Genomic DNA, 25,263 nt, shown 5'->3' on the forward strand with positions numbered 1-25,263 from the left:
TTTTCACATTCAAGAGAAAGCACCACTCATAGAGGCCAGAAAACAGCTGGCCCAAAATGAACATGTTCCTCTTCACTTCAAAGGGCAGTTTCTCAACCCCTGCCTTTTCTCTTAAGTGTTATTCACATGGGGGATTCCGGCAAGGATGGCTGTGGAAAAGAGGTGCAGGGCATCACGGGTCGGACAAATTCGCCCTCGCTCCCAAACTCGCACATTCACACGGGCGATGAAGAGTCGCCGAAAAGAGACATCCACTGTTTCAAGCCACACACAGCAGGACTGGAACCAAGAAGTGCACGAGACAGCCATTTCTGACCCACTAACGTTTTTTTACAAGTCAGGAAAACAAGTCCAGTGAAAATAGGTATACAAAATAAAATAAACTCGTACGAAAGAGAACGGGCCTGCCGGAGAAGGGTTGAATACAAAAGGCACGGGCGGGGTAGATCTTATCTGCTGGCACCCCCATAGCACGCTTCTTCCCTCTCAGGGAGTCGGGGAGCCTTTGTGCCAGTCGGCTGAGATGTTCCCCTACCTTGAGACGGCGGCTGGCGGCGCAAAACCAGAAGCTGCGACACCCCGCAGCCTCTCGAAGGTGCGACGTCGGCACGCTTGCCCTCGCTTAGAGAGGGATTCCAGCACCCGTGTGAATACCGCTTTAAAGGATGATATCTGCGAGTGGGATAACACTGATTATAGACTGGATTTGGAGCTATTAACCCTGTAACGCCCTATGTATTATTATGCTACACCGTCTTTAACAACTTCTGGCGGTTCGTTTTTCCCCAACACATAAGCAAAAGCTGCACAAAGCGATGGCCATGGACATCACAGACGTTCTTGCTAATGACTAGTACTGAATGAATTTCACCATGATGGGGCCACACGGTGAAATTTCGTCGGGATGCTGAGAGGCAACAGACTGCGGGACTGTAGACTCAAATCCGAAAGTGACCTATAGAAGGCTGTGGTGCCTTCAACAACACTGTTGACTCTTCGCGAACATCAGTTGTGAGATAGAACAACAATGACCTGCCACCATTGTCTCAAACTACGTATCCACTGAACCAGTTGGCACTGTGCAAAGATGGGATAGAAAGAAAAAAAATACATTCTGTTCCACAGCCAGCTGCTATAAACATTTACAACTCCTTCATGGGAGGTGTGGATTTATTGGATTACTTGGTAGATTTATACAAGTTTGGAATCAAATCTCGAAGATGGTACATGCACCTTTGTTATTATACACTCAGATGAGTACAGTGAATGCCTGGCGTCACTGTGACAGCCTCAATCAGAAAAATGTGAACCTCCGACACTTCCAGGCCGGTATAGCTAAATGTCTCATTGCAGCTGGCAAAAAGCTAGTTGGAAGACCACCATCATTTGAAATACCAGCTTCCAGAAAATGCAAAGTGAGTGCAATCTCACCCGACGACGAAGTGCTCAAGGATGGAGACTTTGGCCACGCACTGGGAGCGAGCAGACGCATCTCACATGGGCTCCGTGATTTCCCATCAAAATTCCATGTTTTTGGCCCCGTGCGTTCACCAACTTTGCCCTGGACGTTCATCAACTGCTCCGGACCCGGTCTGGTGATTTCCGGACCAAGGCAAGCAAAGTTTGATGATTTTTCGACCAAATTCTTTTGGCTGCAATAGCTGCGACAGCTGAGCCTATCAGCTGCCTCATGACATCGGTGCTTTCACGCGCAGCGGCGGTGGCGACGTCACGTCCCTCCAAGCCCAACCTTGCCTTGCACTGTGGAAGGCATCGACATTACTGCTGCGGAGTTATCCAATGGCTCATGGACGGCGTTCAAGATGCAACATCGATACCGAAGATCATCTCCGCCCCAGAAACAACCTGCCGAGACCCAGACGCCAGCCACAACATCGACTCCACCGAATCCGCGGCCACGCGGACGCCCTCCACCTTTGACCAAAAAACGTCCTCTTCCCCACCTGCCCTTGGAACACCTCAAGATCGTCCTCCACCCACAGGGCACACTGAATCTCCACACTGTAGGCCCCGCACGACTTGCTCTTGCTATCCATGCAGCCACCAACGTCAAACGCCGCCTGGTGGTTACTGCCGACCAGGTCCGTATCCACCCCACTAATAACATCGTCACAGTGAGCACGCCCGACAATGCCCATGCGTGTCTTAAGCCAAGATTGGCACCATTACCATCGACAAAACAGCAGTCCCGGTTACCGCCTATGCCCCAGCCCCGGACAATTTCGTACGGGGTAATCTGTGCTGGGCCTACAGCTACGAAAACGATGCCGAGATCCTGGCTGTGCTCCGCGCTCGTAATCCCGATCTCCCCATCGTTGCTGCGCGTCGTATGGGTAAGACACAGCACTTCGTTGTGATGTTCGCTAACAACGAGCTGCCCCGATACGTGGATATGTGTGGTACTTGGGGTTTACTTTTGAAGTCTTCCTTTTGAAGTCTCGCCCGGAGGCGTGCTTCAACTGTCGCAAGCCGTGTGCCCCAACCACGAATACCTACTTGCCGCCACTGCAACCACCTACCTGTCAAGCCATGAGCATCGTATGCAAAGGCTCACATCCCATAGGCAGCAGAAGCTGCAAATACCGCTTCGTGCCTAGCCACAGGCCCAAATCCTCACAATCCCCCACGGACACTGCCACTGACGCAGGCACTACGCCAATCGGCCGCCAGTCCCGTTCCCAGGAACGCGGCCACCAACAACCACCACCCCCCAAGGGTTGAATCCTTCCTGCCACTGCAAAAGAAGCAGTCCCCCAACTGCCCCAGCCACAAGCCAACCACTTAAGCCGCAAGAACAAAGGGATGACTCTTTTCCCCCTCTACGTGGACGCGGTGGAAGCAGAGATAGGAGCAGTGCCAACACACATTATTGACTCCTGCTACTCACCAATCTTTTCATGAATGGACTAAGGGTGTATCGTCTATAGGTCAGCCCGAAAATTCACTTTAAAAGCTCTAGACCACGAACATCATTTTGGAACTGCTTTGAGTATAAACAGAACATTGCCTATTGAGAGCCTGCATATGGAATGCCACGAGCCATCTTTGAAATTACGAAGTTTCTTAACGCTGACATACACACTAAAGACATTTAAGACATTTTCACTGCTGGGTCAGCCATGCAAACCTATCTGATAATTATATGTCCACATTTTTCTGGAATAAGCCAAACCACATACCGGCCATAGGAATTAGGATAAACCAGATTGCGCCCTATGGCATTTATTTTAATACAAATACAGAAATGATGTTCCACCTTGGATCAAAATGCCTGTCCAATGCAGTTTTTCACTTCATTATAAAAAGTTGCATCTTTGGCAGTAATCCAAAGCCAGTTTATGGAAATTAAAAAAATATAATCATTTTGAAGGCTTCTACACAGATTTCTCCAAAGCACATAACCGCGTTGGTATGGCTCCTGTGCTGAAGGTCTCAACAGGACATGCCACTACAGGTGAGCATATACTGTCTGGAGGTGTACAGTATAATTGCAGTTCTACAGATAATCAGCAATATTATTTAGACGGATGCCAGGAGTACTATGACTACAATCAGCTCAGAACAAAGCAGTAACAACCCTTTCATATTGTATGTCCTCTTAAAACTTTATACTTTCGATACACTGTTACAATGTGCAGTTCTGCTGTGCCCGAAGTCCTGTTGGTATTGCAGGAATCGAGCTTGCTGACTCCACAGCAGGAAATGCAACTGCAATCGATGTCCAGAAGATGAAAATTCTTTTTCAGGAGTATGAAAAACAATAAAATGAGCGATGATGACCAAATGGCAGCTCGAATGGAACCGAGAAGAAAATAAGTTGCATCTGATTAGACTGAATACAAAATCAACTGAAGGACTGCCATCACAAAAATAGATTTTACGATGTCATATGCATTCAAGGCTACGAACCGGACACGCATACCTAACACACAATTAGTTACTTTTGGCAGGTCAACCACCGGAACGCGAGCACTGTAGTGATCATATTTCAGTTATCCCTACCCTTTACCCAGTCCATTTTCATCCTACTCATTTTAGTAAATTTTATAAACATCACATGCCATTACATCCACCTTATACTAGGGAACGATCCCCACATTGCCATTTAATGAGGCTATGCATAATTTACACAAAATCGGAGTTTTGATCAGGCTGTAAGGGTACCTTGGCGCCGGCAAGAGGCCACCAAAGCCAAGCACGAAGGAGGAAACTTCTCGCCATCTTGCTTGTGTCAAAACCCAGTTTTTAGCTCCATTTAAATTTCATATTTTTAATCCACATCAAAATACTCCATTCATGCCATATCTATGCCATTCAAGAATTCCAGCCTTTTACAATGGATTTTAGTCATTTTCTGACGAACAGCGACCCTTTATTTCATCCCCTCTTAACTAAAGCCAGATACTCAAATGTTGCTTTGGCACTCTTTGGCCTTGGTCACCCTTGCACCCTAAAACTCCAAACCAGCTATGTGCTCTGCAGTGCACCTTTCAACAAAATAGTCTTATCGCCATCAGGTTATCAACAGACTGATTCATAGCATAACAAGGAAGGGGGGAGATCTAGTTCACGAGATACAGGCCAAACTTCTTGGCAGAGCAGTAGTGACCGGGTTTCAATTTCCTGCTTTATCAGAGCAAGAAATTAAATACCAACATGAGGCAGCAGTGGCCTAATGACGTCGCTCAGGGTGCAATACAACAAAGGCAGCTTCAGCTTCAAATCTTCAGACGCCACTCCGCTCTAAACAGCCCCCCTTATGCACTATGCCGGTCTGGCTACACCGGAGCTTTCAAAATACGTAGAAGTGGCAGATGACTGACGTGTTTTTGTTGCTCTCGCTCTGCCTTTCTCCGCATTCTCGACCTTCCTGGAGCTTTTCAGCAAGCCCATAGCGACATTCATCTCTTGGAATGGATATCGACGATGCTCAGGATGCGATCTGACCGAGACAACCGCAGCTTCAAATCTCCAGACATGCCACTTCGCTAAAAAAAGCCCCAGTTATGCACTATGCCAATCTGGCTATACCGCAGCTTTCGAAATGAGTAGAAGCGGCAGATGTCTGGTGTGTTCTTGTTGCTTCCACTCTGCCTTTCTCCGCATTCTTGACCTTCCTGGAGCTTTTCAGCAAGCCCATAGCGACATTCATCTCTTGGAATGGATATCGACGAAGCTCAGGATGCGATCTGACCGAGACAACTGCAGCTTCAAATCTCCAGACATGCCACTTCGCTAAAAAAAGCACCCCTTATGCACTATGCAAGTCTGCCTATACCGCAGCTTTCGATATGCATAGAAGCGGCAGATGTCTGGCATATTCTTGTTGCTTCCACTCTGCCTTGCTCCGCATTCTCAGCCTTTCTGTACATTTGCAGCAAGGCCACAGCAACATTATACTTTAGGAGGGATATATCGACGACGCTCAGGATGAGACCTGACTGAGGCCTTCAAGGCATGCCCCTCAGCTCTAAAAAGCACCCCTTAGGCCCTATTCCGGTCTGGCTATACCGCAGCTTTCGAAATTCGTAGCGAAGCAGCAGATGTCAAGCGTGTTCTTGTTGCTTCCGCTCTGTCTTTCCCAGAATTCTCTGCATTACTGAACCCGTAGAGCAATATCACAGTAACATGCATCCGTTGCATGCATGTTGCAGCGAATGCATAGAAGTGGGAGAGTTTTCTTCAAACAGCATCCGCTGCATTTCTGGAGTTTTGAAGCAGTGTCGTAACAACATTCACCATCACAACTTCTATATGATTAATTGGGTTTAACGTCTCAAAGCTACTGGGACTATGAGGGACTCCAGACGCCACGTTAAAGAACCACTTGGGGTTCTTTAACGAGCATCGGCAACACAAAGTACACAAATGCCTTGTATCTGCCTACACTGAAAAGTGGCCACCACTGCCTGAACTGAATCTCGTATCCTTAGGTTCAGCAGTCGAGTGCCGTAACTATAGAGCCGGGGAACACCTTAAAGAAACTGCTTCCCAAGCATAGCATGACTAAGTCTACATTCTATCTCAGCTGTGCCTTCCAGCACTACTCAAGCTAAAGCGAATGTAAAGGCGATGGTCTGACGCCGCGGACAGTAGTGCCAGTATAAAGTGGTCGTAAAGCATATGGAATGACATGCTTTGAAGCATGCAATCACAAAGCAGTGTTTTAAATCCAACCTTAACATAAACAAGATTTACATGCGCTATTTCCAGATTTTAGCGTTCACGCCTACTACGTATATTGAAATCTCGTTTTCAATATGGAAGCATGTTTCGCCCCTTTCGATAGTAGGATATTGGTTTGCTCACTGGGCATAAATGGTGCAACTTGCGTTCATTTGGCCTCATCTCACAATCGGAACATTTGTGAGCATTATATCATCTTTGTATTTCATTTAAAGCAATGATTTTGACTCTCCGAGGCATGGAGAAAAAGATCAGTTTGGTGAAAAAATGGTTCAAGTTGAGAAAGCCAGATGGCACAGCCACACCTTCATTCGCATACGATGAGCTAAAGGTGAGGATGTAACAAACAGCATAATGTTACAAAAAAATTATTTGCCCCACGTTTTCCTTGTAGGGTATGGTATGAAGGACCTATTTGTATTCTTTTACAGCCACATCTGCATACACAGCGAGCAGTGGATGTGCAGATGACAAGGAGTGAAAGAGGACACTTAGCGGTCCTAGTTTTCACAGTGCTGCAAAGTGGTGAGATAAATTAGTGTTTCTTGACCAACTACACTTCCTCTCTAAGGGAATGGTTGCTGCTCCAAGCCTAAGCCCAAAGGCTTCCAGCACCCTTAAAAGTCCACCTGAATGAAGTCGCTGGTTGGATTTCTCTCAATGAGAAGCATTCTCGAGCAGCCTGGTCGCTGCAGCTCTTGTCCCCTTCTGTTTCTTGCAGTATTGATCATTTATACCAGTCTGACAAGCCCCGTCTTTTGAATGAACCTAACAGTGCAACTTGGATGATGGACCAGGGAAAGGATACTTGCAAGTGCCAACTTCGACTTCTTCACTCCAGGAAGGATGCAAACATCACAAAAACAATATATTGTGAGCCCTCCACGGATCTTCCTTCATTTGTGCATACCATGATCTTCTTCTTTTTGTACATACCATCATCATCGTCCCGCGGCACCGGCTCCGGCACATGCTTGGGTTCTCCATCGGATTAAACGCTGACACGGCATACCTTGCCTTGCCGTCACGATCTTGCCGTCTCGACCTGGCCTTCTTTCACAAGTGGTGGAGGTGAAATTCGATCCCCTTGCTGCCTTGTGCCCTGCCTCTCGCTGGAGCTATGTTCCGGTCGCTGTTTGGCAACAACTGCCATCGTCATGTCCACCGAGAGCAGTCCCGATCCGGCCGGACCCTCTACCTCAGCTACACTGCCGTCTCCGATGGTGCCCACACGACAACGCAACTCGCCGCTGTTCGTTGCGACGAAGACGTGGATGACTGGCTCGACACTAATGAACGCTGCAGTGCCTACAACCGGTGGGATGATGCTTTAAAATTCCTAAACGTTTCTTTCTGCCTTATTGAGGTCGCCGGGAATTGGTTTATCAACCGCAAGCCCCACACCACAAACTGGCCCACCTTCAAGCAGCAGTTCCGACAGTACTTCGCCGACACGGCTGTTCGGACTGAGATCGCGAGGAACAAGCTCGCTTCCCGCCTTCAAGGTCCCGATGAGTCCTATGTGTCATACATAGAGGCCGTGCTTGCACTCTGTCGGCGTATCAGTCCCACCATGCCGGAATCTGAACGTGTCCACCATGTCTTGAAAGGAATCAATTCTATGACTTATAACACCCTAGTTGGCCAAATTCCATCAAGTGTTGATTCCATTATTACGACCTGCCAATGCCTCAACCAGCTACAGTCCTCCCAATTGTAGAAATTGATTTCAAGCAGCAGCTGAAGCTTGAGTCAGACTTGAAAGAAGCCTGCTTGGCCTTGGAACACTTTGAAAAGATAAGTTGACCTTGCCTTGTGTTCTTGCTTTTTAATCACAACACCAGAGCATCTTTGTATTACTTTGTTCAGGCAGGAGGAAAGGTTCCAAAACCCTGGGCGGCGACCATCCACTCCTTGGACGCTGAGTGGTGCGTCCCGACCACCGCTTTGGTGCACGTGCCTGGATTTCGACGCGAGCATGCAACATCGGACCTGGCTCGCATCGCATCCGGTGAGAGAGTGCGAAGTGCATGAGGATGGAAGTGAGCGGCGCTTGAAAACTGTGTATGAACATGCGTGTGCAAAACAAAGAAGTGTAATTGTAATCCAGTTGTTAATTTTTAATATACCCATTGTACTTTTCCATATTTTATTTGTGTGTCTAGTCTTTTCTTTCACATCTTTTTTTCATTCTAATGCTAGCTGGAGTGGGTGGCCAAGAGACTTTGCAATGGCTGTTGTCCATCATCTAGACCCCTGTGCTGCGAGGTCAATATTCAAGGAATGCCCACCATACATGTCTGCACCACAATGCTCGAAAGCAAGAAAAAAGCCACAAGATCAACAGCAGCAAATGGAATCCTCCCACCTTGCAAAAGCACAGTGGTGGGCTCATTGACATCATACAGGATGGAAGTTGGCAGACATCAGTACCAGACATTAACAGACCTAAAAGCCCGTCCCCGAAGATCCTCGTTGCGAGAGAAATGGTCACTACTGCACCATTCTTTTGAGTGTAATGTTCCTTGTGGTAGCAAGAGGCAGCATGTCAAGCGTTGAAGCTCAAGGCTCCATCTTGTAGCACCCCAGTGCGTCTTGTTTAAAACATGCGTTGCTTAGTCACACCAGCTAGTAGGCTGTCCAGGAAGCAGGCACACGAGGCCAGTAAAGGGGACTGAAGTTGGGGGCCGAGCATACCGCTTCTACCCAGTAAGAAAGGCCCCAGCAATCTTGCTGATTGGTTTTTTGGACTATCGCTTTTGTTGCCGCGCGAAAGGCCAGAGTGTTGCCCTATTGGAACGCTTGGCGCATTTATGCCCAGTCTTCAAATCTTGGTTCATTCGTGTTGGCTCACGGTTAAAGGTATGATTCTTTTTTGTGTTTGTAGCAGTGTTCTTCCGAAACCGTGGTCACCTGGATCATCAAGGAGTAAAACGTATCAGAAGCTGCTCGACGATTTTCAGGAACTAAAGAACTTCAGTGCATTCGAGAAAGAAATTGCCAACAAGGACATCAGTGCGAGCCACTTTATCAGCATGAACGATTTCCAACTTACATTTGATATTTCCCTTGGGAAGGGCTCAGTCAGAGGGTAGGGAAAACAAGAGTCTCGTGAGTCCCAAAAATGGTTCAAATTGCACGACAGGCAGTGAGACCAGGACAAGCAGAGAACACAGAAGATATGGAAAATATGCCACACACTGAGAGGGAAAAATACAACCTCAAAATAGCTCAACTATGGCATAAACAAGGTGTAAGGTTAAGCAAGACCAATAATACAACCTTAACCTGCTTACATTTCGGTGAGTTCTGCCGTTTCCAAAGAAGGGTTGAGGTTATTCTGTCGGAAAACGTAATCATGTATGTAAACAGTTTTCTCGATGCATGGCCTAAATGCCATGACGTCGTGATAAGTTGGAAATAAAATTATTAGAGAGTAATTTTGTCAATCCTTTAACCTCTAGTGAATTGAAAATTCTCCTTACAGTCAAATAATGTCTCGGGCAGTATCCACACGAGACCGAATGATTTGAAGAGGAGTTTATCACTAATCAATGACAGAGATATAATAGACAAGATTGTCACTGACCACCATCCACTGGGACAAAACTACCCAAGGACAAGGAGAGATGATACAAGCCACTACATTGATAAGTGGCAAGATCACGCGTGTTGGGTGTATGAGCCAAGGGCCAACAAGCCTCCCCTACCGTATAGTTCGTTGCATTTTAAGCTGGTCAAGAGGAATATCGTGCTGTCCTTCTTGTCGAGTGCTATTAAAAAGTCATGCCAACACACCGTTGATGAGAGTCCTAGCTCACAGGTGGCTCGATTGGAGGCGGCAGGTTACCCCAGGTACGTGATAGTTTCTGTAGCGGAGGCCCTGAATCGCAAACGGAAATCAGAGGCGAGCCCGAGTAACGAGCAGACAGCAGAAAATAGAAAAGAAAGACATGATAAAGAGAAGGTAGCTGTCATTCCGTACGTGCATGGTTTCTCGCACAATCTGAAGAAAGTTGGGCAGCGATCCGGAGTAAAAGTTTTGTTTTCGGCACCAAAGAAGCTGATGAGCCTTTGTAGGTTAGGTTGTCCCACACATACGCAAAAACCAGCATGCAATATCAAACATAGGGATCCCTTGGTATCCCTTGGCCAGAAGGATGTTGTGTACAAGATCCCGCTTTCGTGTGGTAGACACTACATCGGTCAAACTGGAAGATGTCTGAACGTTCGGCTGCAAGAGCACTCTAAAAAGGTCGGCAATATTGCCATAGACGGACAGTTAGCTGCGCATTGCAAAAAGTGTGACAGCGAGACACCTTGCCAGCCTTTGTTCGACAAAATTATTGCTTTGTATCGCCACTGTACCAGCCTAACTAGGGAGATTGTGGAAGCATCGCAGATAGCACGATCAGGGGATGATTGCGTCAGCAAACCGTCGGTGGCTCTATCAAAAACTGAGCTGGATTTCTTAGCTTAGGCAGCACGTGTAGATGTTTTTCCTTCTTTCTTTTTGTGATTCTGAAGTGTATATATATATGCTCCGCAACCGCAATAAACATTTGTTGAAAGTGCGCTATTGTCCTGTCCCCTCCTCGTCCTTTGTGATTTTGAGCGCTTTTCTGTGTCGAAGGTCAGTTCTACAGTAGATATTTCTATAATCATAAAAGAAACAAGATGGCATGTCACTAATCGGCGATTTTCACCTCTCAGGGCGCAGGAAAAAAACAAAAAAACTCTTGTAGCTTCGAAATCATACGGCAGCAAGGTATTTGCACTGTGGTGCAAAACCATAACAAACCACATGTATTTTGCTGCCCAGACTGGTGCATGAAAAGGAGACATTGCAGTGGCTGTGTGGCTAAGCATGTTAAACCATGTCAAAGACAAGTACCACAACCATGGCATTCTCCATGAGAAGTGCCAGCACAGAGAACTGGAGCAAAGGTAATAAACTCTTTCGAACCTGTTTCTGATCAGCAGCCTTGCTTTTATTCATATATATGCGTACTATCTTTGGCTAGCTTCCTTTCGAGCTGTGAAGGAATGCTTCTTTACATTTATATGCTAGCTTTATATTATGAAGTCATATTTCCCTGAATGTGTCGAATTCTCTTTTGCAAACGTACGCTCTTCAGTAAAAAACGAGAGAGCCAGAGGTTCATTTTGAGCACATATATTTTGGTCACGCACAACAGTCCGTTGCGCATGACCGAGAGCATTAAGGGGAACAAACCCACCGAAATTCGCGAGATGAGGACTTATATGGGAATTACGAGAAGGATAACAAAGAATGCAAAAATAAATTTTTAAATCTGCTTGCGCTTAGCATACTAAGGGAAACTGGATAGTCACATAATATGCTGCATATCGAAAGGGGTTAAGCACCTCAAACCCCAGTGCAAATGACGAAACTACAAATGCAACGCAATGAGCGGGGTTTTGCCACAAACTAGTGGGCGAAGAGTTGCCTCTCACCGTGTTTGGTTACGGCGCCCTCTTGTCTGTGCCAGAGTACCCTTTCGCAAGGAGCTATCCTGACAAAGCATTGCATACTCTCCGAGATTCCGCTGCTATTTAATGCACCATGCTGTTAAATGCAATAATAAGGTTATCTAATAAATTAGAAGGGCAAAGCTGTACGTGATGTATGTGAAACACTAAGATTTTTCATCATAAATATACAGCAAAGGAAGTCTACCCGCAGCACAGTGTCTACCCTATAGTACTCCACGGGCAGAGTTAACCACAGCCCATGTTAGACAGTGGACCAAACCATGGTTATGCCACTAACCGCGGTTATCGAAAAATGAAATTGGCAACATCAGTTATTGCCATTAACCGAGAAAATGGCAGCATTCCCAGATGCAGCATGCATGCCGGCGGCGTCCGATGCAAGACGTACGAATTGGCCGCCTGCAACAACACAGAGCCTTACAAGGATATGAGAAAAATATTTTCCACATCTGCGTCGCAACATATAAAACACGAAAATTTCTGCCGCCATAACAGCGGAATTGAATAAAGAACTGCCTGCTGACGAGGGGCCATACAGCATCAAGCAGGCTTCAATAAAGATTGACAACCTGAAAAAAAAGTACTGGTAAGTACAAACAAAACATTATTATGGTTCTGTTCCAAAATCGCATCAAGGCGGCTGCCTTCAATGTGAATGACGCGACTGCTTAGATGGCACGTCGGGCTAGTGTACACACGGTGCTGACGAGGGGCCATACGGCATCAAGCAGATTTGAATGAAGATTGATAACCTGAACAAAAGGAACTAGTAAGTACAAACAATAGTTATTATGGTTCTGCTCCAAAATTGCGTCAAGGCGGCTGCATTCAATGTGAATGATGCGACTGCTTAGATGACACGTCGGGCTGGTGTACACACGGTGCTGCGGCACAAGTACGTAGCAATTCACTGTTTGCTTTTACAAAAGTTGTACGCCTTGAAACATCTCGAATTTTGTGTTCAGTTGTTATGAAGCGCTACTCACGCCTCCGCTCCCTATGGTGGTAGATTACGGGTCATCCTTGATATTGTTACGTGGCGGCAAGCGATGAGAACAAGAGAACAGAGGACAGGGAGAAGATGCTCGATGGTCGTGAAATGACCTTTAATGAATCTGTGAGCGGGCCTAGCGCGCGCGCTCCTGCCCCCGCCATTGCCCTCTTCTTCCTCCTTCGTCCGTAACATGACCCGGGGCCACCGAGCGATCGTCCCGATCATAGACGAGGAAGTTTACCGATGATTCCATGGCATGATGATGGGCGTGTCTGGATGCTTGAAGAAGAGGAAGTAAGAATAGAACGGCTAGCTGGCACGATGTCTGATGCGTGGGTGATCCGCCTCCCCTGGAGCTGTCAACCATCCGTCACCAGAGTCCATGGGACCAATGGCTTGAGGTCACATCGGGCAGCTTGGGAGTGCGTTGAGTGTTCGTGTCCATCGGTTCCTTCGGGTCGTTCGATTCCTTCGTCTCGGTTCTGACTAGTCTGCTTGTTCTCCTTGTCTTCAGGTCCGGGCTGGGGGCTGGGCGGTGGTAGTTGGTCAGGTCTGGGCTTGAAGGGCAGGGGCGAAGCTGCTCGGCGATGTCCCTGGGCCCTCGGTCGATAGTCCCGGCTTACAGATGGAGTCGATGCTCCAAGGCGAGGATGGGGCTGACGTACACCACACCTCCAACCAAATGTTACGTGGCGGCAAGCGATGAGAACAAGAGAACAGAGGACAGGGAGAAGATGCTCGATGGTCGTGAGATGACGTTTAATGAATCTGTGAGTGGGCCTAGCGCGCGCGCTCCTGCCCACGCCACTGCCCTCTTCTTCCTCCTTCGTCCGTAACAATATCCTCATGACTTTCATTAAATAAGCACTGCAGCATTTTTGTGACTCTGGCGATAATCTCGCAGTTAATTAGAACTCGACCTCTCTGCACGATCTGTTCTCCTTATTCTCGATAAACTGCCTATCTAAAGAAGTGATGGCTATGGTGGAAGGAGCTGAAGGAGCTGTACTGGATTCATGGGAAGACTTGGCTGAAACTGATGCGAGTACAAATGTAATAACTGAACAAGATGCGTCCCACAGTATGCCATCTCAAGCAAACAACAGCATTGCAGCAGTGAGCAGATTGCCGAAAGATGGTAACAGTGTAGCCTAATAGAGGTCTCGTCTTCGTTTTCGCGCTGTTTTTCTTCACCTCTATTATGAACCAACTAGCCCGCCAAAATGCCCTCTTGGACAGCGTAGCTACAGCAGATGTGACACCTAAAAGTGGAAGGAAGCAGCCCGGCTCCTCCATATTGCAGCAGCTGCTGGAGCTGCAGGAAGAGGAAGCAGCCACTGCTGCCAAGCTAGCCAAGAAATCATACAACCTTCAAAAAAAGGGCTTAGGCTGCAAGAAGAATCTAATAACATGCAAGCCTCTATGGTTAAAATGATGCATAAGTATTTTGAAAATAAAAACAAATGAACAGCAAATCAAGAATTAGTGTTTGTAGATTTATGAGCACAGGAGCATATTGTAGCATGTGCAAAAGCAGCCGCTGGGCGGCTGCTCATCGTGAGTCTCGTGCGCTGACTTGAAGAAGATGTGGCCCCGTGATGTTTGATGCGGAGAGGCTGAAGTTTGGTGCTGATTGTCTCTTGGTGGTCTGGACCTGCTCTCCTGTGCCTTTTGGATCAACCCCTATTAAAACCAACCTTCTGGTTACGGGCCTAAATGGCTACATGACACTGGCAGAGGTGCGGCCTTGAACTCCATGTCTCGGGCCTCTCACAGCCGCTCATCGAGTCCCGACCAGTTTCCACCCGTGTCTATACCTGTCCATCGCTGCAGCCGTCGCCTCCGGGGTCTGGCGGCGGAATTTGCTCCTCTACCTGAGCCAGCGCTATCCGACCAACAATTTGAGATTTCTGCAATGGCCCAGGCAAGTCAACACCATTTGCTGCTTCAGCGGCCTCGTGTGCCCCCCAGTTTCCATGGTGGTACTGGTGAAGATGTCAACAACTGGATCGACCAGTTCGAGCGAGTGGCTCAATTCAATCAGTGGAGCCCAGCTCAGAAGCTGCGCAATGTCTATTTCGCACTTGAGGACTCCGCTAAAACGTGGTATGAGAATAGCGAGGCCAGTATCCCGCCAGAAGCTGCGGGATACTTAAGCCAGCCTCGACTGTCTTGATCGCGCACGCTGCCTCCTAGAAGCTCATGTGCAATTGCCTAACAAGGGCATGGCCATGTTAGCTGAGGACGTGACCAGTATTAGTCGGCGGGTTGATCCCGACATGACGGAATCAGCGAAGTTGCGCTACCTGATGCAGGGCGTAAAAGAAACCCTCTTCGCTGGTTTGGTTCACAGTCCACCTCAAACCGTCGCGAATTTCCATCAATGAAGCTACCCTCATTGAGCGAACCCTGCAGCAATGATGCCGGCCCTTCAGCAGTGTCGCCACTTTGTACGGATCCACTGAACATCACTAGCTGCGCAAGCTGATCCGCAAGGTAGTTCGCGAGGAGCTCCTCAAGTTCAGCCTCGAACCGCCTAATCCGACTGCTGCTGCTGTCACTGAAACCGTGCGCGAAGAGGTCCGCCAAGCATTTTCAGCGCCTGAGTCGCTGTCGGAACCACATTCTATCAGATACGCAGCGACTCTTCGTCAGCCCGCAGTGCCTCCCACGCAACAGCTTCTTTTCAAATCACAGCTGCCGCCCGCTCCTCAGCCACCGTTCTACCAACCTTCCTACCAGCCGCCATCCCAGCAGAACATCGTCATGGAGGCTACATTATGGAGGATCTTGTCTCGTATTTCCCTGAATGTGTCATGTTCACTTTTGCAAACTTACGCTCTTCAGAAAAAAACGAGGGAGGTACCGGTTCATTTCAAGTACATATGTTTTGTTTTGTCCAATATGTGACAAAATCCCGAAAAAATCTGGCGTTCTTTAAATTTAAGAGGATTAAAATCTATCAATTCCATTCCTAGATTATTTAGTGTGCTTGCCATGCAGATATGCTCGATCCAGTGCACCGTCAACACGGACACCTACTAGTATGTGTGAGAAGTGTTCTACGACATTTGTGTGCAGCGAATTCCTGCAGCGATAAACATCCCGGACAGCATAGCGTTAATGCTCCAGTGTCTTGCATTGCTGCTGTCTTTACTTCTTGCAGCACCCCACATTCCCATATTCAGGACCTCAGACGTGATGCAAGCGCTAATGCAGCAAGGAATCAAGCAGGGTGACCCTTTGTACCCCTACCTATTCAATCTGGTGCTTGATCCCTCGATGCAGGAGTTACACAAATCTGGTTGGGGTTCCATATCGATCACACTAACAGTGCAGCTTTAGCCTATGCTGACGACGTCGTTCTCATCGCCAGCAGCCTCGCTAAGCTACAAAAAAAGCTGGACGTTACAGGTCGTTTTTTTTTTTTTAAACTGGGCATTTCACTGAACCCAGCAAAGACCCAGTATTTTTGGTGGCGTTATGATGCCCGCGACCTTAACTAGTTTGGCTATGTGACGACGTAGTTTTCACTACGCTCGTAGCGGTCTAAGTGATTGTCATACCATGAATTTGAGAAGCTAACCTCTCCGAGGTGCAGCTCCCTTTTAACTCTGAAGACTTTTCTTTTTCACCATAGAAGTGAGCACTCCATGACATGGCGACCACAGCCTTGTCGTATTGTTTGCGCCTTTTACCGGAACATGGAACCAGATTATTGGAGTGTTTGCATCCCGCAGCGATGTGAAATCAGGCACGTTAGGCAAAATAATCCTCGAAGCTGTGGTCGTGTGTGAAAATGCCAGCTTGCACGTAGACTTCATCACCATTGATAGAGCTGTGTAGAACAGGTGCATGTCGCACTCGTTTGGTATACACGGCAGAAAAGAAAACACGGTCTGTAAAAGTCAGCGCCCTACAGACCCAGAACGCTTCGTGTACTTTATATCTCTGACTTTCCACACCTCGTGAATTGGGTCGGGAATGCTTCTGTTCGAACAGGCTTTATGCCGTCAGAAGGCTGTGTCAATGTTGATGTACCCCGAACCTTGATGAACAGCATGACACGACCATCAAAGCCATGCCCCATATTAATAAATAGGTTGTGCAGCCAACCGGTTTCAAGAAAATGACGGTTAATTACACATTCAGAGTTTTCAGTGAACAAAACACTCAGAGGCCTTTTCTTGTATATAATGACAACGTCAAAGAAAGGCATGGGAGCACGGCTGCGACAGTGACCACCCAACTCCTTCCTAGTTCCTGATGTCAGTTTGTGCTTTCAAGTTTCCAGACTGAATATCACCGACAGGAAGCAATGTGTCTTCAGGAATGCCAAGGAACATGCTGGCAGCTGAAAACAGTAACGACAAGAACTCAAAGGAGACTGGATGATCTCGACCATGGAAACCTCACCGAAGCACATGCTGTCAGAAGGCTGTGCCAATGTTGATATCGACTGTACCTGGAACCTTGATGCACAGCATGACACGACCATCAAAGCCATGCCTCATATAGATCGTGCTGCCGACCTGTTTCGAAAAAATGAGGGTTGATTACGCATTCAGGATTTTCAGTGACAAAACACTCAGAGGCCTGTTCCTGTATAATGACAACCTCGAAAAAAGGCATGGGAGTATGGCTGCGACAGTGACCACCCAACTCCTTCCTAATTCCTGATGTCGGTGTGTGCTTCAAGTTTCCAGACTGGATATCACCGACAGGAAGCAATGTGTCTTCAGGACTGCCAAGGAACATGCCGGCAGCTGAAAACAGTAACGACAAGAACACTCAAAGGAGACTGGATGATCTCTTGACCATGGGAACCTTACCGAAGCACATGCCGTCAGAAAGCTGTGCCAATGTTGATGTACCCGGAACCTTGATGAACAGCATGACACGACCATCAAAGTTATGCCTCGTATTGGGAGGACATGAATCTTGAAGACAGAAAAATCTCCCAAAAATCAATTTTAGGAAAACTGCATTATTAGGATCTACAACTATCATTCTCCGATTCCACCAAGTTTCTCACCTCCCTTGTCAATATTTGAGGCGTAATATCAATTTATAACAAATCGGCTGGCTCATTTCAAGCTGGTGTTTCCACTAAAATAGCGCATTTTCAAAAAAGTATAGCTTCGTTCCACGGCCACACCCACGGAGATCTTGGTGCAACATGAGCCGATGGCAAAGTCATTGTTTTGTGCCGGGCTGCACGACCGGCTACAAATCGTGCAAAAAAAAACTCTCGCTTTTTGCCATGCCCAAAGATGAAGAGAGGATCCCCAAGTAGCAGAGGAACATTCCAAGGGCAGATAAGCCGTTACAACGGAGCGCTGCTGTCTGTGAGCTGCATTTCAATGCCCAGTTTGTGTCGCGGCACTTTGAGCATCTCATTCAGGGACAGTTGGTGCGCAATGATCGGAGCAGACCTGTTCTTTCACCAGACGTGATTCCGACAGTCTTTCCCAAAGTACCGAAATACCTGTCGAAGCCAGTCCCTAAGAAAAAGAAGTCGCGGAAAAGGCCAGATTCACAACCTTCAGAGATCAACAAAAAGCGCAGAATGGATGAGTCGTCTCGCGATACCACAGAAGATCCGTCCCGCTTTTTGACGACCAAGTGGGGCCTGCTGTCGACTGCATAAGCGTGCCACTTCCGACAAACGGGTGGGGAAGGCACGTGTTCAGCGAGAATCCGCTCCATGCAGTCTACAGCCTGTGCCTACCTGGTGCAGAGACTAGCTTTTTGCATGCACAGAAGATAGTGGTGTTCCGTGGTGTGGACTGTTGTGTAAAACACGAAGTGTATGTTCGTGGTGTAGAGCTGACGCTACTAGTGCCGTGTGATCCTGCATCGCTTCTGCAGACTGTTGACAGCATGGAGGTTTGCTTGGGAGCTGGGATGTTAGAGGAATTTCCCCCTGCTTGCTCCAATGTAAACTTGCACATTTGGAAAGAGAATTTACTACAAGAAGTGCAAAAGTGGGACAAACCAAGATGAGAAATGTTGTTTCATGCAAATATCTGAGGAGGCTGCTGATCAAACCACAGGTGCCGAACAAGGCAGCCGAAGAAAAACAAAAAGAACACAACAACAAGGCTGAAAGCGAGAATGCAGACAGTTCGCCGCCTGAGGACAAGACCTTAGATCAGATGATCTCTCAGATGACAGAAGAGAACGAGAAAATTGAAGAGGCTTCCCTGCAGAAGAAGATTGATCAGCTACCTTCTAAACAGAAGGCTGCTATAATGCAGTGTTTCAAGGCTGCAAGCCGCAAGTCCCCAAAAGACATGCGGTACAGCCCTGAATGGCTACTTGAGTGTATAATTATGCATATGAAAAGCCCACGGCTGTACGAGCATTTCAGGAGAGAAAAAATCTTAGTCCTCCCTAGCCGCACTTGCCTGAAGACATATGAGGCAGTATGAAAGCGCTTTTGGATTTAATGCCACCGTCCTCTCAGGCATTGCACAAAAAACAAAAGAAATGACTGAATTTCAGCGACACGGTGGATTCATCATAGATGAGATGAAGTTGTCCGAGAACTTTGCAGTGGCAAGAGGCACAGGAAAGATCGACGGGTTCGTAGACCTGGGCCCATTCACTCCAGAAAGTGAAAGAGGAGTTACACGTGATCATGGCATGGTGATCATGTTCCAGCCTCCCTCGGGATCGTGGCACCAAATTCTTGGAGTGTTCACATCGAGAGGAAATGTGAAGGCTCCTTTGCTGTCAAAGATAAACCTGGAATCCGTACTGCTTGCGGAAAATGCTGGCTTTCGAGTTGACTATGTCACTTGTGATGGGGCCTTTTGGAAATGTGCTATGTGGCGACAGTTTAGAATTTCTGGAACTGCAACTGCTATCAAGTCATCTGTGCCCCACTCAGCTGGAAATGACCGACGCCTTTTTTTCATCTCTTTTTCCCATCTTGTGAAATGTGTCAGAAGTGATTTTGTGAAATTAGGGTACAAAACACCAGAAGGCGATGTAGATGTAAAGCCAATTAGAATTGCACATGAACTTGACAAGTGTGCAACAACATTGAAGGTGATTCCCAAAATCACAGAGGTGCATATTAATCCTAACAATTTTGAAAAAATGAAAGTTAATTTTGCTTTCCATCTTTTCAGCCCAGACGTGCTGCAGGGTCTTTTTTCCTACAAAAATCAGATTGATAAATCTTACTCCTATGGTGACTAGACAGGAAAGTTTGTCAACTTCATGCATGAATTGATTGTCATTATGACATCTACAGTGCCCTCAGATGCACTAAGGCTGAATTCGAAAGAAGAGGTGATGCTGAAGGATGCCCTAGAATGCATCAAAAAGTGGGAAGCAAACACAGGACTCTCAAAAGCAGGTTTCCTGTCACAGCGGAAGGCCTTAGAGTGACTCTACAAGCAACACTCGAGCTTTTGTCATACCTTGCACAGCAAGTTGGTTACAAAAAAGTATCTGCTAACGTCTCGCTCAAGTCAAGACCCAATTGATAAGCTATTTCAATTTATAAGCTATTTGGTATAATTCGTCAATTTTTGGGCTGCAATGATCATCCGACGTCGGCACAGTTTCTGACAGCTGTAAACTGTCTGAGCTTTCCCAATTTGGTCAAAGCCCCAGACACAGGAAATTGTGCAGGTGGCACACTTGTGTCATTGGTTGGGGCAAAAGAGGTGCCCAGTCATCTGGATAATCTGCTCGATGCTGGAAAATCGAATTAGCTTCCAGCGTACCTCAAACATCATCTTTGCTCGGGGACCATGCTAGACTACTTTACTACCTGGCAGGGTATGGCAAAAAATCTTGACAACGAAATGCCAAGAGTGTTTCAAGTGTAAAGAAGACAAAGAACAAACAACGCTGCGGCATCACCATCATGATCGCTTGTCTCCGGCACCCATCTCTCTCACGCTGAAGCTGTGCCCTGCGGCTGGTGATTCGATCTTGCTGTGCCCGAATTACTGCCAGCGCTAGACCTTCGAACCAGCTATTAAATCCACATTTCACTTGGCGGAGGTCAATCTGAGGTTCCCTGTACCCATCTCGCCCTGGAACTTCGCAGCAGAACATTGACTACCCCAATGATGGAGCCTACTTCATTGCACCTACCTCCGCCAGTCGCCTGCACAGGTGCCCTTCGTCAACGGGACCCCGCTTCCTTCAGTGGAAGCAGCGATGACGACATCGACGATTGGCTGTCCACTTACGAGCAGGTCAGCCGTCACAATAACTAAGATGACAATTGTAAGCTCAACAATGTCATCTTTTACTTGAGCGACGTTGCTAATCTGTGGTTTCGAAACCACGAATCGGACTTTACCACCTGGGCGAATTTCAAAACAAAATTTTCTGATGTCTTTGGCCGCCCCGCCGTCCGAACACTCCGCGCAGAACAGCGTCTTCGGTCGCGACTGCAGCTGCCCGGTGAAACGTTCACCAGTTACATTGAAGACATTGTTGATTTGTGTCGCCGCGTTGACCCTACCATGACCGAGGCCGTTAAGATACGTCATGTCCTCACAGGAATTGATGACGGCGCTTTCAACATGCTCGTCGCCAAAGGTCCCACTATGGTCAAGGAAATCTACGACCTCTGTCAAAGCTACGATGAACTCCGCAAGGAGCGTGTTTTGATTCACCAGCCTCAAGCATCACTTGCTGGACTAGCCGCGGAGAGGGAGTCATCTAGCCTCTCTGAAGACATCAAGGATTTTGTACGTCAGGAGGTCGCGCGACAACTGTCCCTGCAGCCATATGTTAAGGAGCCGTCACCAACTGGCCTTGTTCCGGAGCTTCGCCGTGCAATCCCTGCAAGAAACTTCTCACATCAGCTGAAAATGCTGACGACATATCTTCTTTTACTGCTTTCTGTGACAAAGGTGAGCTGCTGTACCCTTCAAGGCAGCTCTACTCTTGTGGAAGCCTCAGAAGATTCTTCCACAATATGGTTTAGTTGGCATAAGCTGCACAGAGACAGCATTGTAGAAACGGCTCATTACCTGCAGAATATGCCACTTATTGGCTGTGCCGATCACAAAGACGCACTGACAAGAAAAATACTGAGGTTTTTTATTTTGACAAGGCTTCATTTCTATACAAAAACGTTGAACAAAGCTCGGAAAGCAACGAGAGAGAAGAAGCTACTGAAACTTCTAAGAACGTACTAAAACTTCTAAGAACGACATGAAAGTACTACGCATGTTATGGATTCTTCGAAGTTCAAATAAATATTCAAGATTTCCTCTTTTAGGAGACTTTCATGACTTCTGACATGAATAAATAGCATATAACACCACTGATACAATAAAATCAGTTCCTAACTAGAAAATGAGAACTGAGGTTTTCATTTAAACTATTGACCACGCTCTTGTAGTTAAGTGTTAAATAGGATCTGGACATTTAACTACTCATGAATACAGGTGAAGGTAAATAGGCCAGCACAATACATGAATAAAAACACCGAACTGGAGCATGAAAAGTCAATCAGGGTATTTCAATCTATCTACTAACATCTTTCAAGTAACTGGCACCAGTAACTAAAGAGATTATGGGGATAAACTGCTTCGGGCAGTAGTTCTTTAGATAAAGCAATATAGGAATAATTTCTTAATGCCTTGCCGAGAAGACTGAACTATACTCGGGGACAACTTTCTGTGGCAATGTGGTGGGAGCTACGGAACCGAAACGCACCAGATCGCTCCGCACAAGAATAGAAATTTCGCAGGTGGTGCTGTGGAATGTTATACCATTACGGAACTAATAACCTTATTATTGTATCAGGCTTATAGTACAGTACTAGCCATTACAGTGGGAGCTTAATACGCAGTGCTCATGTCGATGGCTGCGCGGCCTGTCGACAATCTCGCAAAGCGCGAGCAGCGTAGGCAGGGCAGGATACGATGCGTCTGCCACTTTTCTCCACCTATTTCTGCGCGCATTCGTACACGCGTGTTTTTGACAGACGGGTGTTCGTAATGCGTGTCTGTTTTTGACAGTGTACGTCGTGCGCGGTGTTAATTAGACACGACCTTAACATCTTCATAAGCCAGCAGCAACGTAAAAGAACATGTTGCTGCTTAGTGGGAGCCAAAAAAACTGTTAAAGCTGAACAAGCATCGACTCCGGCGACCTCCCCACGCCTTCGTCGCGAAAAACGACAGACGTACATTGCTCTTGAGTCATGACAGCCTGAACTGTCTGAACCTGTTGTGATCTCATCTTGAAGGGTAACGAATATGCATGCAACGCGTCAAGGTAGTTGCGATGCATCAATGCATATAACAGTGAAGGAAACGTAGGTTATGCTTGAAACAGTAGAACACCAAGATAACCCATTCACATTATATAATATGGGCAAAGAGAATATGGGTTAAGGGAAGCGTCGATGCAGTGTGCGAGTCAGAAATAAACAGAATTGTGCCGTGCATGAATTCTGAAGTTTCGCATATTCGTGAAGAGTTGCTGCTCGGCAAGTATGAGCTGAAAACCGGCACGCATGCCTCAGCCTGCCAGCAGTCTCAATGTAATACTAATACCTCTAAAGCTGTGTGCGCATCGCCTGCACTGCTACTTCAACTCCAGCGCAGGACTCTGTTTTTACTGTTTCTCGCGAAAATGTCTGCCACGATGCCGGCCGCTGCTTCATCGTCTTTGCGATCCCCACCTTTCTCTCCACAAAGGCTTCGCGTGAAGTTCAGCAACAAGAAGTTTTCTAAGCAGGCGAAACAACTGATTTGCAACATTTATGCACATGTCAGGGAGACTCAGCCGAGACTGTCCATTGTTGCAACATGTCCATTGGTGAGCAGAATCGCCGGCGTCAGCGAGCGCTCCATGCATCGCAACAAGTGAGAAGCTTTGAATACTTCACTAACGTCTCCGAAACGAAAGATACTGCGTTTTCTAAAGCGTGACGGGGCTGATCGGAAGAAGACGGAAAGGACAAGGCTGCAGTGGTATGACAGTTTCACCCTCGCTGTATTGCGACGAAAGGTCCACCAGTATTTCACACGTAATGAAGTGCCCACAGCTACCAAGTTATTGAGTGACGTGGTCAGTGATCCTGACACGGATATTCCAAACATGAGCGTCTGCACGCTGCGTAGATTGCTCAAAGACATAGGATTCCAGTTTCGGAAGCTTCGGAAGCAAAGACGAAACAGTGCTCCGTTGGAAAGGGAAGATATTGTCGTATTGCAACGCAAGTACTTACGGACCATCCGAGAAATGCGAAAGCAGAAACGGTACGCATATTTATTCCACACATCTTGAAAACACATACCTACTCGATAGCATGTTCAACTGAGATTTAGTGTGAGAATATTTCTTTTGCGAAACTTCGTACATCATCGTTTCGGCATACTGCAATAGCCTATATATTTCTTTTTTTTTTCAGGCCAATATACTATCTGGACAAAACTTGAGTAAATGCTGGTCACACCAAACAATTTGTCTGGCAAGACACAGCAATGGCGCCTCGAGAAGATGCTTTCTGCCAGGGATTGTCTACTGGTCTTCGGGCACCAAGCGGAAAAGGTGGTTGCCTGATTATTGTGCACGCAGACAGTGAAAAAGGTTTTGTCGATGGAGCGTGTCTCGCTTTCCGGGCCAAAAAGGCGCCGTTGACTATCATAGCGAAATGGATGGCTCGGTATTTGAGACATGGTTCAAGGAGCAGTTTCTTCCCGGCATTGAACCGCATAGTGTCATTGTAATGGACAATGCACCTTATCATAGTGTGCAACTTGAAAAGGTGGCTTGTTCGTCGACACGGAAAACGGAAATTCAGTCCTGGCTAACAGAAAAGGGCATCCCGTTTTCACTTGACCAGCTGAAGGCCGAGCTTTTACAGCTGGTAAACTAGCACAAACATAGATTTGATGGTTACCGCGTTGACACTTTTGCAAAGGCCTACAGCCTTCTTGGTCATGTATGCAAGGTGTTGCTACCAATTTATGAGCGCCTCTCTGACAAGAAGCTCCTTGAGCGATGTGCAAGGGGGAAAACCCAAAATAACAATGAGAGCCTGCACTCTCTCATATGGGCACTGGCACCAAAAGAAAGGCACGCATCCCTCTTCAGTGTCAAGGTCGCAGTAGCGGAATCAGTCCTGAAGTTTAATGTAGGCTACTGAAGGACCTCGGCAGGAATTGTGAACGAGCTGAGTGTGAATCCTGGCCAGAGAAGCATGTGGCGTAAAGCAGAAAAGGACAAGCGTCGGCCCGTTACATCTACAAGCAAGCACGCATCGGCAGAAAATGTGCAGCGTGCTCTGAAAAAGTGCCACAAAGGTAGTGCTCAAAATGACTATACCCCTGGGGCATATTAACAATGTCTGGTAGTGGACATGTACATATTTTTTACTTTTAGTGATTAAAAATGACTTCCGTTTGTTTTTCTCATTTTCTCAAGATGTGAATTTTGGTCTCCTGCCAGTTTGTGAATGCAATATTTCAACACCTATATTGCAGATACAGCAATGATTTTTTTTTTCAGCATTAAGTCAAATAAAATAATAATAATAATAATAATGACAT

General features: G+C 47.0%; 1 pseudogene; it reads left to right on the top strand.

The window, feature by feature from the left end:
* The first annotated feature begins 17,897 nt into the window (after positions 1–17,897).
* On the top strand, positions 17,898–18,871 carry LOC146181621 (uncharacterized; annotated as a pseudogene).
* The last annotated feature ends 6,392 nt before the right edge of the window (positions 18,872–25,263 follow it).

This window comes from Amblyomma maculatum, chromosome 8 (assembly GCF_055883805.1).
Source record: "Amblyomma maculatum isolate TAMU_Amacu chromosome 8, ASM5588380v1, whole genome shotgun sequence".
NCBI lineage: Eukaryota > Metazoa > Arthropoda > Arachnida > Ixodida > Ixodidae > Amblyomma > Amblyomma maculatum.